Below are 18,647 nucleotides of genomic sequence, written 5' to 3' on the forward strand. Positions count from 1 at the left end.
GCAGTGGTTATCATGAGGGATTCTTATTATTGTTATTATTAATCTTTTTGGCCCCATATTTCTGGAATACAAGGTATATATGTATATGCCTAAACTGTTGTTGTTGTAACTAATTACACGGTTAACTAATCTTTTTGAAGTTTCATGGACATAGCACTTTAATTTTTCTTTTTTCATGTTTTATTTAATAGGAAAAGTCTTTAAAAAGACCAGCTACTCAAGATGAGGTATTTGAGCATACACATATGAAGAAGCTAAAGGATGGAACAAAGACAACTTGGATCGAGCCACGGGCCGAGACAACCTATGTAAGATTTCAAGTTACTTTTTAATACTTTTCATTAATTAAATTTATTCATATAATAGTTGTAACTTCTTTGCAGAATACTTTCAAACAATCCTTGGAGGAGTTCATTCAAAGCCAACCAACTGATGATCAAGGAAAGCCAATCCAACCATCCCAGGAGAATCATATGGACTTGTGGATTAAGGCGGCTGGTGGCGTACATAAGGGAAGAGTTTACGGCCTTGGATCAGAGTTTAGTTCTAGTCGTCGGTCTTTTGGATCTGGTGGCTCTTCTTCTCAAGGTCCTTGATTAATCAGGATGAGTTTGAGCTATTGAATAAAAGAATAGCAGAGATCACTGAGTTGTATGCACAGGAAAGGGCTGCGCGGGAGGAGGAAAAGCGAAGGGAGGAAGAAGATAGGAGGAGGGAGGAAGAGGAGAGGCAGAGGGATGAAGAAATGAGGCGAAAGGATGCTGCATTTACCCGTGTCACTGGTGACGTTGAAAGCCTCAAGGCCCAGCTAAACTACCTCTTAGCATCTGGTGGATTTCCTGTGCCACGTTCTCCATCACGCTCTAACAAGACTAAGGAATAGTTTCTTTTATTAATATGATTTTGGGTAGGACTATGACGTTGGATGTTATGTATCAATTGGATAAGATTGAATTCTTATTTGAATGTTTAGTTGCATTATCGGTTTCCAGTATTTTTAGTTTTGGTTGGTTGTTAATTAACGAAATGGATTGGAAGATGCTGATTTTTGTGTGTGAATATTTAATTGTATTTAGGTTGTTGGTGGTTGTATTTTTTTGTTTGGCAGGTGGTGCAGTATATTTACAGCATTGTGCACAAAAATAATTTTCAGATTTCCCACGGAATTGCCACTGATTCCGTGGGAAGGTTCATCACTTTAGTTGCAGAACTTGCATATTTCCCACTGATATCGGTGGGAAAGTTCATACAACTTGCATATTTCCCACGGTTATCAGTGGGAAAGTTCATATTTTATTTCCAGCTCCCCGTGCATTTTTCCCATCACTTCCCCGGCTAATGTATTAAAATTAATAAAAATTACTAATAATAGTTCCCACTGATTGTTGGTGGGAAATTTTTGTTATTTTTCCAATTAAAGTTTCTCTGGGAAAACCGTGGGAAATTTCCCACCGCTTCTCTGGGAAGACATTTCCCACCAGGCATTTTCCTGGTGACTCGTTTCGGTGGGAATGCGGGGTGAAAACTCGATTTTCCCACCAGTTTCCCACTGATTTCGCCGTGGGAAATCCATGTGTTTCTAGTAGTGATTCTGGTACATTCCCGGAGTCGGGAAGACCATGAGCAGCACCTGAGGACAGTGCTCTAGACATTGAGGGAGAAGAAACTATATGCTAAGTTCTCGAAATGTGAGTTTTGGTTGGATTCCGTGGCATTCTAGGGCCACGTGGTTTCGAGTGAGGGTATTCAGGTGTATCCGAAGAAAGTGGAGGCAGTGCAGAGTTGGCCCAGACCATTCCAGCTACAGAGATCCGCAGTTTTCTTGGCTTGGCGGGTTATTACCATCGATTTGTTCAGGTATTTTCATCTATTGCAACACCTATGACCAGGCTGACCTATAAGGGTGCTCCGTTCCAGTGGACGGAAGAGTGTGAGGGGAGCTTTCAGAAGCTCAAGACAGCTTTGACTACAGCCCCAGTTTTGATATTGCCTATCGGTTCGGGACTTATACTGTCTATTGTGATGCCTCGAGGGTTGGCCTTAAAGCGGTATTGATGCAGGACGGTAGGGTGATTGCCTACGCGTCTAGACAGTTGAAGGTACATGAGAAGAATTATCCTGTCCATGATCTCGAGTTAACTGCTATTGTTCACGCCTTGAAGATCTGGCGTCATTATTTGTACGGTGTGCCTTGTGAGATTTATACTGATCACTAGAGTTTGCAGCATCTGTTCAAGCAGAAGGACCGTAATTTGAGTTAGAGAGATGGCTAGAGCTGTTGAAGGACTATGATATCACTATTTTGTATCACCCGGGCAAGGCTAATGTGGTGGCCGATGCTTTGAGCCGCCGGGTAGAGAGTTTGGGGAGTTTGGCTTATTTACCAGCAACAGAGAGGCCCATGGCGATGGATGATCAGGCCTTAGCCAGCCAGTTTGTGATATTGGATCTTTCGGAGCCCAGACGGGTTCTAGCTTGCGTGGTCTCTCGGTCTTCCTTGTTTGATTGTATCAGGGAGCGTCAGTTTAACGACCCTCATTTGCTTGTCCTTAAGGACAACGTTTTGCATGGCGATGCCAGAGATGTGACTATTGGTGATGACGGGGTATTGAGGATGCAGGGTCGAGTTTGTGTACCCAATGTTGATGGGCTTCGGGAGTTGATTCTAGATGAGGCCCATAGTTCGCGGTATTCCATTCATCCGGGTGCCGCGAAGATGTACCAGGATTTGAGACAGCACTATTGGTGGAGACGGATGAAGAAAGATATAGTTGGGTTTGTAGCTCAGTGCCTTAATTGTCAGCAGGTTAAGTATGAGCACCAGAGACCTGGTGGATTGCTTCAGCAGATAGAGATTTCGGAGTGGAAGTGGGAGCGGATCACCATGGACTTCGTAACTGGGCTCCCACAGACTTTGAGGAAGTTCAATGACATTTGGGTTATTGTGGATCGGCTGACCAAGTCCGTGCATTTCATTCCTGTGTGTACCACCTATTCTTCGGAGCAGTTGGCAGAGATTTATATCCGAGAGATTGTTCGTCTGCATGGTATTCCAATTTCCATCATTTCAGATAGAGGTACTCAGTTCACATCACGGTTCTGGAGGGCCGTACAGCATGAGTTGGGTACTCGGGTGGAGTTGAGTACAACATTTCACCCTCAGACAGACGGACAGTCCGAGCACACTATTCAGATTCTTGAGGATATGCTCCGTGCGTGTGTGATCGATTTTGGAGGGTCTTGGGATTAGTTCTTGCTATTGGCAGAGTTTTCCTACAACAGTTATCAGTCCAACATTCAGATGGCACCGTATGAGGCTTTGTATGGTAGGCGGTGTAGATCCCCGGTGGGTTGGTTTGAGCCGGGTGAGCTAGATTATTGGGCACAGACTTGGTTCAGGATGCTTTGGAGAAAGTCAAGGTAATTTAGAATAGACTCCGCACAGCCCAGTCCAGACAGAAGAGTTATGCGGACCGGAAGGTTCGTGATGTTTCCTACATGGTTGGAAAGCGGGTCCTGCTTCGGGTTTCACTTATGAAGGGCGTTATGAGGTTTGGGAAGAAAGGGAAGTTGAGTCCGAGGTTTATTGGCCCTTTTGAGATATTGAGGCGTGTTGGGGAGGTTGCTTATGAGCTTGACTTACCTCCCAGCTTGGCAGGAGTTCATCCGATATTTCATGTTTCGATGCTCCGTAGATAGCACGGTGATCCGTCGCACGTGTTGGATTTCAGTTCAGTCCAGTTGGACAAGGATCTATCATATGTTGAGAAGCTAGTGGCGATATTGGACAGGGAGATTCGAAAGTTGAGGTCAAAGAACATTGCATCTGTGAAGGTTCAGTGGCGGGGTCAGCCGGTCGAGGAGGCGACTTGGGAGACCGAGCAGGATATGCGCAGCCGTTACTCTCATTTGTTCACTGCTTCAGGTATGTCTCTATGCTCGTTCGAGGACGAACGAATGTTTAAGTGTGGGAGGATGTAACGACCCGACCGGTCGTTTTAAGAGTTAACGCCCCGATCCCCTATTAACTGCATTCCCCTTTTTTGTTTCTGCTATTGTGAGTTGCCGGGAGGATTTATTTGGAGTTTCGGAGTGTTTTGGGACACTTAGTCCCTAAAAGAGAGCTTAAGCTTTAGAATTTGGACCGTAGTCGGAGCAATGTGAAGACGGCCTCGGAATGGAATTCCGTCAGTTCCGTTAGCTCCGTTGGGTGATTTCGGGTTGAGGAGCGTGTTTGGATTTTTGTTTGGAGGTTCGTAGCTTATTTAGGCTTGAAATGCCGAAAGTTGAATTTTTAAAGTTTCCGGTTCGATAGTGAGATTTTGATATCGGGGTCGGAGTGGAATTTCGGAAGTTGGAGTAGCTCCGTAGTGTTGAATGTGACGTGTGTGCAAAATTTCAGGTCATTCGCACGAGGTTTAATAGACTTTGTGATCGAAAGCGTAATTTGAGAGTTTTTGGAGTTCTTAGGCTTGAATCAGATGTTAAATTGGTGTTTTGATGTTGTTTTGAGCGTTCCGAAGATTGGAACAAGTTTGAATGATGTTTTAGGATTGGTTGGCATGTTGGTTGAGGTCCCGGGGGCCTCGGGTATGTTTCGGATGCTCAACGGGTCATTTTTGGAACTTAGAGAATTGCAAAAAAAGTTGTAGTAGTCAGTTCTGGTTTCCTTCTTCTCGTTCACTAGTGGGGCCACGCGTTCACGAAGAGGAGCTGGGGCTGGTGAAGGGTTAATGCTTTGCGTTCACGAAGGTATTCCCGCGTTCGCGGGGCTGTGGGATCTTATACCTATGCGTTCGCGAAGATGTTTCCGCGTTCGCGTAGGAGGAAGGAAGTTGGTCATCGCGTTCGCGACTTGGGCATCGCGTTCGTGAAAGAGGAAGTTGGCCAGTAGGATTTTTGTGCATCGCATTCGCGATAGTAGTCTCGCGTTCGCGAAGAAGAACGTGTCTGGGCAGAATATAAAATTTCAAAGTCGAGGGTTTAGCCATTTTTGTGAAAACTAGAGCTTTGGAGCTCGGATTTGAGCAAGATTTTGAGGAATTTTCAGAGATATCGATTGGGTAATGATTCATATCTCCCTTTTGCTTATAACCCATTAATCTAAACATGAATTCATCATTTAATTTTGGAATTTGGGATGAAAATTGGGGGAAAGTTCTTAGACCTAGATTTCGAGTTTTGAATGGGAATTTGATATTGGATTTGGATAATTTTGGTATGGTTAGACTCGTGAGAGTATGAGGATTTTGAAAATGTAAATCTTACCCGATCCCGAGACGTGGGCTCGGAGGGCGTTTTGGTCATTTTACCTAATTTTGCGTATTAGCTTAGAATTTATTTGTAGAATCAGTTACTTGAAGTGTTATTTATATTATGCAATTGAGTTGAATAGATTTGGGTCATTTGGAGTCGAGTACTCATGGCAAGAACAGGGTTTCGGGTTGATTTTGAGCCGGTTCGAGGTAAGTGGCTTGTCTAACCTTGTGTGGGGGAAACTCCCCTTAGGATTTGGTTGGTTGATAATTGAAATACCCTGTACATGAGGTGACGAGTGTGTACTTGTGCTAATTGTTGAAAATCCATTTTACTTAAGTAACTATAAATGTGATTTCCTGTTTCCTGTTCATACCGTGTGTAATTTAAGCCTGCTATTAGCTTAGGGAAGCATGTTTAGTTGACTTAATTGCCTTACTTGCTCAAATTGCCTTATTTGGATTATGTGCAGCCTGCTAGGCTAGAAATACCTATTTTATTTTTGTATGGAAATTCAAACCGAATTGAGTATTCTTTTGTGTTACTGCTGTGTGTTTACTTTGGGACTACGGAATTGAATTCGGGAGATCCCCCTGCACTTTTATATTGGAACTATGGGATTGCACCCGGTAGATCCCCCAGTATTGAGTATTTATATTTTGGATAACGGATGTGGTATTCCGGTAGAACCTCGCGCATTATGAGTTGGACTACGGGACTGCACCCGGGAGATCCACTGGATATTTATATTTGGGGAATACAGGACGGTGTCCTGGTAGATCCCCTGGTTGTTATCTCTACGTTGAGCTGTATTTATTTCTGTTATTACTTTGTTTCTGTTAAAGTTGCTGTTGTTCTTCATCCTGTGTTACTTTTTACTGTTGCACTTAAGTATACTGTTTTATTCTACACTGTTATATCTTGTATTTCCTTTAACCTCAATAGGGCCTGACCTTCCTCGTCACTACCTGACCGAGGTTAGGCTTGACACTTACTGAGTACCGCTGTGGTGTACTCATGCCCTTCATGCGCATGTTTTTCATGTGCAGATCCAGGTACTCCCACTCAGACTTATCACGCTTGAGGCGAGGCGTTTTGTAGAGACTCCAAGGTATATCTGCCGCGTCCGCAGACCGAAAAGTCCCTTTCTATTCTCAGTACTAGTATAGCCATTTCTGTATTTTCCCTCGTTGGTAGACATTCTGGAGTTAGAGCTTATATGTAATCTTTTAGCTTGTGATTCATGGGGTTCCGGATATTGGGAGTGTTAGATTGAGATTCTTGTACTGTTATATGCCAGGCGGCATCTTAAATACTTTTTAACCTTGTTATCTCGGCTTTTAATTACTTTCTTCTGCAATTGTTTCTTTATCCGCATTTGTTAGGCTTACCTAGTCGTAGAGGCTAGGTGCCGTTGATCGCTGCCGACTCAACACTATACTAAAGTAGGAAGAGCGGGTCGCAACAGCTTTTACACGAATAGTGGTTCGGGATCGAATTTCCACAGGGAGCTAGTAGTGGAGTTGTAATGTCTGTTTAGTCTAGAATTGCGGTTGTGCTTCTAATGTCTCTTCAAACATATTTGGTTTTGATTTATATATCTACCTTTAAAAAGCTAATGATTGAAACTAAATTATGCTACGGGAATATTGCTAAGTTGTAATTAATATAGAGAAAGGCACTAGGGTCGGGCATTACCTAGGTGGTTAACTAACGGGTAGATGCTACTAAGGATAGATTGACATATTTGGGCCTTATGCTATAACTGTTGCACAATTGTACCCACTCTCACACCTCTCGGTAGAGAGAGTGATTTTGCCCAATTGACTCTCTCAAGGCCAATTGGGAAGGCCAATTAGACCAAGCAACTAGGGTTCAAGTAGGGTGATTACTCTCTCGAGGTTTAACCCGTTAATTGGGACTACCATTTCTCATGGGTCCATCCCAATTCCTTGTTGGGTCAATTTTGGGTCGTAGACTCTCTTTCTCAAGAAGAGTTAAACCCACCAAGCTAGAATTAGTGTTTGCTACCACCAATCCTTAATTAAAACCTAAAATTAACCCTAATAGCTAACACCCAATATCAATCTAACCTTAGATGGCAACACCCATCAATTACCCACACTAGGGTTGAGCCACAACCCTAGCTAGTGAGTTTAGCTACTCATGCTAGATGCAAAAATTAAAGAAATAGATGAAGAAGTAAACATATTAATCAATTGCTAGGAAGAAAATACAATATTGAAGAGCAAAAGTGCCAAAAATGGCTAAACTATTCGGTCTCACGAGCTCAGCAGCTTCAGAAAAATAAAACTTAACCTAAAAATGAAAAAGGTCCTTTTTATACTGGGCTGGAAAAACTGGACAAAAATACCCCTGCGGGGTCAGCGCGGATCGAGCAATCATGACTGCGGCGGCACTGGCTCTTGAACTTTCAGTTTCTGCTTCTCTGAAGTTGGGGACCGCGGACCGCGGACCGCGTAAAAATGTAGCGCGACTGCGGTGGAAGTTAGCGCAGCCGCGCATAAATGGACGCGGGCCGCTTTGCTTGAAAAGGGGTCAAATTTGGCTCTCTGAATCTCTGCTCCGCGGACCGCGTAGACGTGTAGCGCGGCCGCGGAGCCTGACCGTGGACCGCGTGGAAATGACCGCGGCCGCGTAGCCTTCCCCTTGAATATGCCATTCTCTAAACCTCCTAGTGCGGCCGCGTTCACAATTGCGCGGTCCGCACTAGGGCCTCTTTTCCTCAACTTCCTTGGTCTTTGACACTTGAGCAGGTTTCACTCCTTTCTGAGCCGATATTTGGCTTTCGTCGCTTTGTCGATCAAACCTGCAATCAAGTACAACTTGTGAGCATTTTGGGACTATTTTGTAGCAATTTATAACCAAAGCGTAGGCAAGTAGGGGTATAAAACACATTAAAATCCTAACTTATCAACTCCCCCAAACTTAAGCCTTTGCTTGTCCTCAAGCAAACAAAATAAGACCCACCCCTTAAAGGAAAATCCAAGTAATTCCAGCTCCCCTAATGCAACCTCAACAAGCATCAACTGGGACTAACAATTGCCCTCAATACGAATGCATCATTAACACATTTAACTTTTGAAAAACCATGGATCAAATGTGACACAAGAGCATCAAGAGTTGACACATTTCATCAAAGAGCTTATCTGAATTACTTTGGTCATTGTGGAACCCAAACTCACACATCCTCAACTCTCCCTAAGCGAACCTCACCTTTTAGAGTATTAACACACAAATCGAGGTTGATGGAAGTTCACTCATCTCTCTCAAGAAGAAGGTCACAAGTCCGGCTGTAGGTACCATATGCTTGCCCCTTATGTAAGTATCCACTAATGTAGGTTTCCTTCAACTCAAGATCCTATAGGGCTTTTGTGGAGTCATTATGAAGGCTTTTGGGTAAGGGTAGGACATGTTTTTATTCAAGTGGGTTCAATCTTCCCTTAAGCACTTCTTTTGATTCATTATGGCACAATTCTCTTGACTCTTTTGAGTATTTCACTTCTTTACAAGGGGTTAGAGAGACACATTGTCACTCTTTCTTATGCAATTCAAAACAATTCTCCTTTTCTACTTTTTCCACACCTTTTTATTTTCATTTTTGTTTCCTTTGAATCCCTTTTTATTCTTGTTCACTTTGGACTTTCTTTTTGTCTTTTTCTTTTCTTGCTTTTTCATTGCCTTCCTTTTTTCCTTTGCTTTTGTACCTTTCTACCACTTTGTTTCCTTTCTTGTCTCTCCCCCCAAACTTAAAAATTTGCCATTACTCAAGGGAATATTTGGGTGCCAAGAGAGGGTAATCATTTAGAACAGGTATAGGCTTGTAGCATTGGTTCTTGAAAGAAAAGTTTTAAGGCTCAAAAGGGTTAACTAGGGATCATCTTTTTGGTAGGCTATGGAATTGTTCAGCTTAACATTCGATCAAGGAGAGCCTATAATCACTTCTCAAGTCAAATTTCACCTAGGATTTCGCCTCAACAGACATTCAGGGCAAGTTCTAGACCATTGGCTCGGGACTTGGACTCACAATTAGATTCCTCACCACACACACTAAGGGATTGCTTAAAACATCGAGTCGAGGGCCCACAACGACCTTAGTTACGATTCAAGCACACAATGGTCCGAAACGACCACATGATGATTGTTTGGTCAACGCAAGAGTCTCAAGGCCACGACTTTCACCATCCTAAACACAACATTATGTCTTTGACCATGGGATCAAAGGCAAATGTGCTAGGCCCAAGTGAAGCTTTGCTTGAGGTGCCCTTAACTACAGCTATCAAAAACAAAAGAAAAATCAAAGAAACGGACTCAAACCCTTAAGAAGGTAGTCACTCCATCCATCATCGGGAAGAGCCACCCGGTTCACACAATATTCCACCCTTGGAAAGAACCGTGGCCTTAAGAAAACCAAGGGCTTATTGGAAGCATCAAAAACAAATCAAAAGGCTACGAACCTAACTATAAAGCTAAAAACGAGAAATTTTTGCAAAAAACAAAAATAGAATGAATATTTACAATAGGGAGTTAGAATATACAAACGGGGATGAATATATACAAAATGTCACTTAACTTTATATACAAACCAAAATAGAAGATAAAAAGTAATGAATGTAGATTTATATACATACCAAATGGAAAATCAACCAAAAAGGAATAAAAACTGAGTCAAATATGTACAGTCATCCAGATAGTCATAAAAAAAAAGTAGGGCGCACCCCCACGAATAAGAGCTAGCATTGTCCCCAATGCCAACTACCAAAATAAGCATCAAACAAAAAGTCATAGCAAAGGATATAGGGGCTCCCTATGCCAGGTCCATCTGCATGGGGTCATCCGTGGTCCCCAAGTCCTTCGTATGTGTGGGAGCCTCAGACTGGCTCCCGGCCTCCTTTTGCTCAACTGCTGGGACTGGAGCCTGCTCCTGGACCGGCTGTATGACAGGTGCATCTTGAGGCAAAGTGGAGGAGGCCTCCTGTGGGACTGCCACCTCAATAACCGCATCTGCTGTGCTGGGAAGCTTCCTCTTCTTCCTAGGCTGCCTGGGTACCTGCTCCTGCTCTGGCTGTGGCACTGGTGCTGCTGCTGGAGGGGCTGGATCCCCAAATAACAAGTCTAAAGGCATCTGATCTGCCAATAGCTTGTCCACATCTTTCTGCAGCTCTTTCACAGACTCTTTTGAAGCCCGTGACCTCCGCATCTTTCTGTGCTCCTTGGCAAGCTCCTTCAGAGCCTTGCCATGTGACTCTACTGCTGTAGATATGGTAGCCTAAGTCTTCAAAATCTTTTCCTGGTTCTCCAGGAGCTTCTTCAAGGTATCCTCAATGGACTGAGGAATCTGAACTGGCTGAGGTGCTGCCTGGGTCTGAATAGTGGAAGACAAGGTGGACAACTTGGATGTCGCTGCTGACATCCAGTTGTTCAGGCTAGCAAAAATCTGACTCAGCTGATGGGCAGTGAATGGATGAGTCCTGGAAGATGACACTCTCGGGCCTGCAGAAGTACTGGGACCAGCAGAAGAAGAAGGTCCTGGAGGCAAGTCCTCAACTGTAGTGGCGGCAGGTGTGACAGAAGGCTCGGCAGAAGGCTCTACCGCAAGTGGCTCCTCAGACTGGCCAATTGGGGCAGAGGAAGGTGGCTTGTAGTTCTTGGATTTAGGGTTGTCCGGACCTTGCATACTGTACCAAGAGTAAGGATCCACAGGCTTGGTCTTGACATCATATCTCCTCTTCTCCACCTCCAGATCCCGGAAATACATTGATAGGGTGTTTGGAAAAGGATAATTCCTGTCATGCTCTTGCCCCACCGCAAAAATCACACGGGACACCACATTTCCCACGTTGATCGAGTACCCAGCCATAATAGATGCAACCAGAACTGCTCGGGTAAGAGGAATCGTCTGGTCATGAGTAGAAGGGTCAAGCTGACTGCATACAAAGGTCGACCACCCTCGAGCCTCAAAATTGAATGTCTTCCTGAATATCTTCTTTCCTGCTTGTAACCACTTTGACACAGTACCTGGGATTGCCAAGTACTGGGCCAACCACGGGCGGACTTCCTCTCTCATTGCCAACTTTGCCAAATAAAGGGACTCGTCTTCATCACGGAACCCCAAATACTCATTTAACGATCTCCCATCAAACAACACTATTTTGTTTCTAACTTTGGTCACCTTGGTATCCTTGACTATATGAGCCACATTGGAGTAGAACTCCCTAACCATGTGCTCGTTAGCATCGATGCACCTCTCTATGAAGAACTCCCAGCCCCATCTTGTTCTGAACTCCCTTTGCACGTTCGGGTTGTGGGGTAAAAGATCAGTGTCAATAAAACATCTCTCCGGTATCAACTTCCTCAACGGCCACCATTCCCTAAACTTATGAAAGGCCACTTGAGTGACAAACTGATCCTCCCAGACTTCAGGCTTCCTAGTTCTCTCAACCCCCCCAACATGAGGTTCACCTCCCTCATCTTGGCCTGTACTCTCCCCAGATAATGAAGCTATGGGGGGAGATGTAGTATTGCTCACTACCAGCTGCGGACTCGTCAGAAGAATCTGAGACTACAGTCACTGGTCTTTTGGAGGTGGGTGATGGGGGAGGGGTATCAACTAGGTGGAGGGGGTCAGTTACATGAGTTGGGATTGAATCGTAGGAGATGTCTTTGAAGGGTACATACTCACTCCCCGACGAATGTGAAGCAGCCCTATCAGCAGCTTTGATCAATTTTCGAGTTCTTTTTATGTTTTCCCTAGCCCGGGGAGTGAGCTTTGCTCTTCTTTTTCCTTTACCCCCTCGGGAGGAACCTCCTCTCCCGGGTTGTTGTGACTGTTTGGCTCCCCTTTATTTGACCATTGTCTGCAAAGATAAGAGTCTAACATTATTAGTTGAAGCACATGAAGTGAATCAAATAGATTGCAAAGATAACATCAGTACACAGCAGCAGAAAAGTTTGCTGAACACAGCACCGCGGACCGCACAAACATGCCCGCGGTCCGCGCTGGGCAAAGACCCAGAATTCATCCTCTCTGAATCTCCCATCGCGGTCCGCACAAAAATGCAACGCGGCCGCGGTGGGCCAGCATGGACCGCACAAACATGAATGCGGCCGCGCTGGAGACTATTACCTTTCAATCACAAAAGCACCGCTCTCCGCACAAAATTGTAACGCGGACCGCGTCAGGGCAGTGCGGTCGCGCAAAAATAACCGCGGACCGCGCTGAGCTAGGGTTTCCGGGTACTAAGTTAGGGGTGCATATTTTGCCATTCTTGTTCAAGTTTTTACACCTACTTTGTTCCTACTGAGTTCACCATTGATTAAGCCTATTCAATGCATTACCCTAGTTTTAAACTAACCTAAACTAACAGTTAAAGAAAAAGAAGAAGCTAAACTACTGAACAAGCCATAAAAAAAATGAAAATAAGAAATTAATTAATCACAAGTGCATGAAATGTTACCAAGATTGTGAAGATGGAATGCAATTAGTCCAAGCAATCCAGAAAAAATAGTCTCTGAAGGGGATGAACAGTGTCCTATAGCTCTGATTGTTCAAAGTGCGAAAAGGGTAAAATTCAACCCTGGGGCCCTATTTATAGAAAAATTGGGGGCCCCACACTCACCTACCAGCGCGGCCGCACAAAAGTGACCGCGGACCGCGCTGGGTTTCAAAATCCGAAGTTTCAAAAGGCAACCTTGCGCGGCCGCGTTGGAGTGCACCGCGGACGTGATGGTCCACCGCGGACCGCACAAATTTGACCGCGGCCGCAGTGGAAAACTTCAGAGAGCATGCATTTTTAATCATGCCAGCGCGGACCGCACAAAAGTGCACCGCGGTCTGCACTGGCAACTTCAGAGACTACCAGTGTTTTTCCTTTGTTTTGCACTGCTTTAACACAATCCCTGCAATATCTCACAAACAACTAGCTCAAAAATCCTAAGCTACAAAGAAAATCAACGTTAAAGAAAAAGACATGGGTTGCCTCCCAAGAAGCGCCTGATTTAACGTCGCGGCACGACGCATATTACCATCACATCACTTCAAATGAACGAGTGCCACCACGTGGGTGTCATCAAACTTACCCAAATAATGCTTGACACGATGCCCATTGACCCGAAAAACTTCACCATTCTTGTTCTTGAGATCAAGAGCACCAAACGGCCCACTCCACTTTGACTTGAGCTTGCCCGAAAATAACCTCAACCGGGAGTTGAAAGAAGAACCATATCACCAACCTTGCATTCCTTTCCCCGAGCATATTTGTCATGAAGATACTTCATCTTGTCCTTATACAAAGACGAGCTAGAGTAGGCATGAAATCTAAACTCATCAAGCTCATTAAGTTGCTCAACACAGAGATTCACCGCAACATCCCATTCCAAATTCAACTTTCTCAAGGCCCACATAGCTTTGTGCTCCAATTCCACAGGAAGATGGCAAGCTTTCCCAAACACCAACAGGTACGGGGACATACCAATTGGGGTCTTGTAAGCCGTCCGGTAAGCCCATAAAGCGTCATCCAACTTTTTCGACCAATCGGTCCTATTAGTATGTACCGTCTTGGACAAGATACTCTTTATTTCTCGGTTGGACACTTCCACTTGACCACTAGCTTGAGGATGATAGGGGGTGGTCACTTTGTGATTTACTCCATACTTAGCAAGCAATGAGTCGAAAGTTTTGTTGCAAAAGTGAGACCCCCCATCACTAATGATAGCACGAGGGGTACCAAACCTTGTGAAGATACTCTTTTTCAGGAATGCCACAACACTACGGGCTTCATTGTTGGGTAAAGCCAGGGCTTCCACCCACTTTGAGACATAGTCCATCATCACGAGAATATAAGTGTTCCCATAAGAGCTCACGAACGGACCCATGAAATCGATGCCCCAAACATAAAAAATATCCACCTCGAGAATCGTATTGAGAGGCATCTCATCCCTTTTTGAACTTTCGCCGGCCCTTTGGCATGCATCACATCTCTTTACAAAATCACTAGCATCTTTAAACAAAGTCGGCCAATAGAAACCGCAACTCAAAATCTTTGAAGCCGTCCTCACCCCTCCATGATGGCCACCATAGGGGGAGGAGTGACAAGCCTCCAATATGCTCAATTGTTCACCTTCCGGGACACATCTTCTAATCACACCATCCGTGCAAATTTTAAACAAGTACGGATCATCCCAATAAAAATCCAAACTATCCCGTTTGAGTTTCTTCTTTTGGTTGGAAGAGAGCTCACACGGGACAGTTCCGGTCACAATGAAGTTGGCGATGTTCGCGAACCATGGCATGTCACACATTGACACAGAAAGAAGTTGCTCGTCGGGAATGCATCATTTATCTCAAGACCGTCACATGGCCTCCCTTCTTCCTCTAGCCGGGACAAATGGTCCGCAACTTGGTTCTCACTTCCCCTCCGGTCCACTATTTCTAAGTCAAATTCTTGAAGAAGTAACACCCATCTCATCAATCTTGCTTTGGAATCCTTTTTGGTCATTAAATATCTAAGGGCGGCATGGTCCATGTCAATCACCTTGGCCCCCATAAGATAGGGCCGAAATTTCTCCATGGCAAATACAATGGCCAATAACTCCTTCTCCATCACCGTGTAATTCCGTTGAGCTTCATCCATAGTCTTACTTGCATAATACACGGGGTGGAACATTTTGTTAACCCGTTGACCCAACACCGCCCCCACTGCAACATCACTAGCATCACACATTAGTTCAAAGGGCAAACTCCAATTAGGTGCGGTTATGATAGGGGTAGTGGTCAACTTGTTTTTTAAGAGTTCAAAGGCCTCCATGCATTTTTCATCAAAAACGAACTTGGCATCTTTCTCTAGTAGCTTGCACAGTGGATTCACAACCTTCGAGAAGTCTTTGATAAACCGCCGGTAGAACCCGGCATGCCCAAGAAAACTCCTCACCCCTTTGATAGAAGTAGGGGGAGGGAGCCTTGAAATCACCTCAATTTTCGCCTTATCTACCTCAACCCATATTTTGAAATCTTGTGGCCCAACTATACCATCTTCAACCATAAAATGACATTTTTCCCAATTGAGAACGAGGTTTGTTTCTTCACAACGAGCCAAGACTCTATCCAAATTAACCAAGCATTCATCAAAAGAGTCACCAACCACAGTAATGTCGTCCATAAAGACCTCCAATATGTCCTCCACCATATCGGTGAAAATAGCCATCATGCAACGTTGGAAGGTTGCCGGAGCATTGCACAATCCGAATGGCATCCGGGAGAAAGCAAAGGTACCATAGGGGCATGTAAAAGTAGTCTTCTCTTGGTCCTCCGGGGCAATTAAAATTTGATTGTAGCCCGAGTACCCATCCAAGAAACAATAGAATGCTCTCCCCGCAAGACGATCAAGCATTTGATCGAGGAATGGCAAGGGAAAATGATCCTTGCGGGTCACCTTGTTGAGTTTCCGGTAGTCCATGCGAACTCTCCACCCGGTAATGGTTCGAGTGGGAATAAGCTCATTGTTGTCACTGGGCACCACCGTCATCCCTCCTTTCTTTGGCACACATTGGACCAGAGAAGTCCACGAACTGTCAGAGATTGGATAAACCACACCGGCGTCAAGCCACTTGATAACCTCTTTCTTTACCACTTCTTGCATCGCCTCATTGAGTGTTCTTTGATGTTCAAGGGACGGCCTTGCATCCTCCTCCAAAATGATCTAATGCATGCAAAATGCGGGGCTTATTCCCCTAATGTCCGCCAGAGTCCATCCTATTGCCCTTTTTCGCCTTTGAAGCACCTCCAAAGTGGCCTCCACCTGCAAGTTTGTAAGGCAAGAAGAAAGAATAACTGGAAGAGTTGAATTAGAGCCCAAAAATTCATACCTGAGGTGTGGAGGAAGTGACTTCAACTCCAACACCGGTGGCTCCTCAATGGATGGCTTAGTTGGTGGAGTTTTGCGGTTTTCAAGATCCAAAGATATCTTCCTAGGCTCATATGAATATGAACCCATACCATGCAATGCATTCACGCACTCGACTCTGCTAGCATCATCATCGACATCCATGCCAAGAAGTACGACCTCAAGAGGATCTTCAACATTTATCACGGAACTTGTGTCATCCACTATCACAGATGTGACAATGTCCACAAGTGAACACACTTCCGTGCTATTGGGTTGTCTCACTGATTTGCAAACATGGAATACCACCTTCTCATCTCCCACTCGGAATAACAACTCACCTGCCTCAACATCAACCAAAGCCTTCCTCGTAGCTAGGAAAGGTCTCCCAAGAATAATCGGCACTTCAAAATCCACTTCACAATCCAATATGACAAAGTTAGCTGGCAATATGAATTTGTCCACCCGGACAAGAACGTCGTCAATTATACCCAAAGGCCGCTTCATCGACCGGTCCGCCATTTGAAGTCTCATCGAGGTTGGCCTAGGTTGCCCAATTCCCAAAGTCTTGAAGACTGAATACTGCATCAAATTAATGCTAGCCCCCAAGTCACAAAGGGCCTTAGCAAACTCCGCACTCTCGATAGTGCAAGGAATAGTAAAAGCTCCAGGGTCTTCAAGTTTCGGGGCCATAGAATGCACTATCGCACTAACTTGGTGCGTCATCTTTATTGTTTCACAATCCATGAAACGCTTCTTTGTGACCAAATCCTTCATTAACTTTGCATAGCCCGACATTGTTCAAGTGCCTCCACCAAAGGCACATTGATTGTAAGGCTCTTCATCATATCTATGAACTTCTTGAACTGATTGTCATTCTTTTGCTTTGCTAACCGCTGAGGATAAGGTGGAGGAGGTCTAGGCAAAGGTGCCTTGGCTTTTGGCACCACCGGCTCCGGCATATCAATTATGTGCTCCCAAGACGGGTTCACGGCCTCTTGAGTTTCCACCTCGGCCTCATCAATATCTATTCTCACTTTATTGTTCACATTTGTCTCAACCACATCTTCAACAATCAAAGGATCTGCATCTTCTTGGAGCTCAACATCATCATTCACCACTCGATTTTCATTTGAGGCTGGCATTTCACCTCCTCTTCCACTTTTAGTTGTGATTGCCATTAGATGATTGTTACCCCCCTTCGGGTTCACTACCGTGTCACTTGGTAGCGCACCCTTAGGTCGGGTATTCAAAGCTTGAGAAATTTGGCCTATTTGTACTTCTAGGTTCCGGATAGATGTGTTATGCGAAGCCAATTGTGCATCAGAGTCTTGGTTCTTTTTCATCATCTGCTCGAACGTCATCTCTATCCGCCCCATATCACTTCCGGAAGAACTAGATCCTTGGGATTGAAAGGGGGGTGGATTGTTTGGTTGTTGGAACATCGGGGGCCTTTGAAAGCCTTGACCCCTACCACCATTATTCCACCCTCCTTGAATTTTATTGTTGTTGCTCCAATTATTGTTGTTCCCGTTCCAATTGCCTTGATTGTTACCTTGATTACCCTAATTGTTGTTCTGATTGTTGTTGTTCCACTTGTTATCGCCTTGTTGTTGGTTATTGTTATTCTAATTACCGCCGCCTTGTTGATTGCCCCAATTGCTTTGGGGACGCCATTGTTGATTCCCTTGATTTCCTCTATTTCCTTGGTAGTGATTGACATTCCTCACTTTGATCATCATAGCACTCATTCGAATAACCACCACCATCATTGTTGTTGTCAAATTGATCACCATTACCTTGAGGTTGTTGTTGCCCTCTTTGCCTCCTTTTTAGCATAGAAACACTTTCCATTGCATTGACTTGGCGCGGGTTTTGAACTTGTAGCAATTGCGCCTTCGTCAGCTGATTCATTGTTGTTGTAAGCTCGGCAATAGCTTGGCCATGATCATTCGATTCCTTGTGCAAATGGATGACCGTGGGGTCACCTTGGGGCACATTTCTCGGCTTTGCCATGCCGAAGAAGTGTCAGCCATTTCATCAAGTACATCACAAGCTTCTTGGTAAGAAAGTTTCATAAAGTTCCCACCGGCTAATTGGTTCACAATGCACTGATTCGTGGTGTTGATGCCCCTATAAAAAGTTTGCTGGATCATTGCCTCGGTCATGTCGTTATTAGGGCACTCCTTCACCATTGTTCTATATCGTTCCCATATCTCGTGCAAAGGTTCCGTTAGCATTTGCTTGAAAGCTAGAATTTCATCCCGAAGAGCTGTTATATGACTCGGAGAAAAGAACTTGGCAATAAATTTGTCCGCCAATTCATCCCATGTGGTTATAGAATGATTAGGGAGCCTTTCTAACCAATCCAACGCTTTACCCCGAAGAGAAAACGGGAAAAGCCTCAGTCTCAACGCATCCTCGGACACGTTTATTTGCTTGCTCCTCCAGCAAGTATCTACGAACCCCTTCAAGTGCTTGTAGGCATTT

At 44.6% G+C, this 18,647-nt stretch overlaps 1 long non-coding RNA gene across 1 annotated transcript in view; it reads left to right on the forward strand.

The window, feature by feature from the left end:
- LOC109237202 overlaps positions 1–1,081 on the forward strand; it is a 4,541-nt gene extending 3,460 nt beyond the window's left edge. Inside the window, exons 2-3 of the long non-coding RNA XR_002069611.1 lie at positions 192–308; positions 384–1,081. This is a non-coding gene — a long non-coding RNA (uncharacterized LOC109237202). The remainder of the gene's footprint in view (positions 1–191; positions 309–383) is intronic.
- The last annotated feature ends 17,566 nt before the right edge of the window (positions 1,082–18,647 follow it).

Source organism: Nicotiana attenuata, unplaced genomic scaffold, assembly GCF_001879085.1.
Source record: "Nicotiana attenuata strain UT unplaced genomic scaffold, NIATTr2, whole genome shotgun sequence".
NCBI classification, from domain to species: domain Eukaryota; kingdom Viridiplantae; phylum Streptophyta; class Magnoliopsida; order Solanales; family Solanaceae; genus Nicotiana; species Nicotiana attenuata.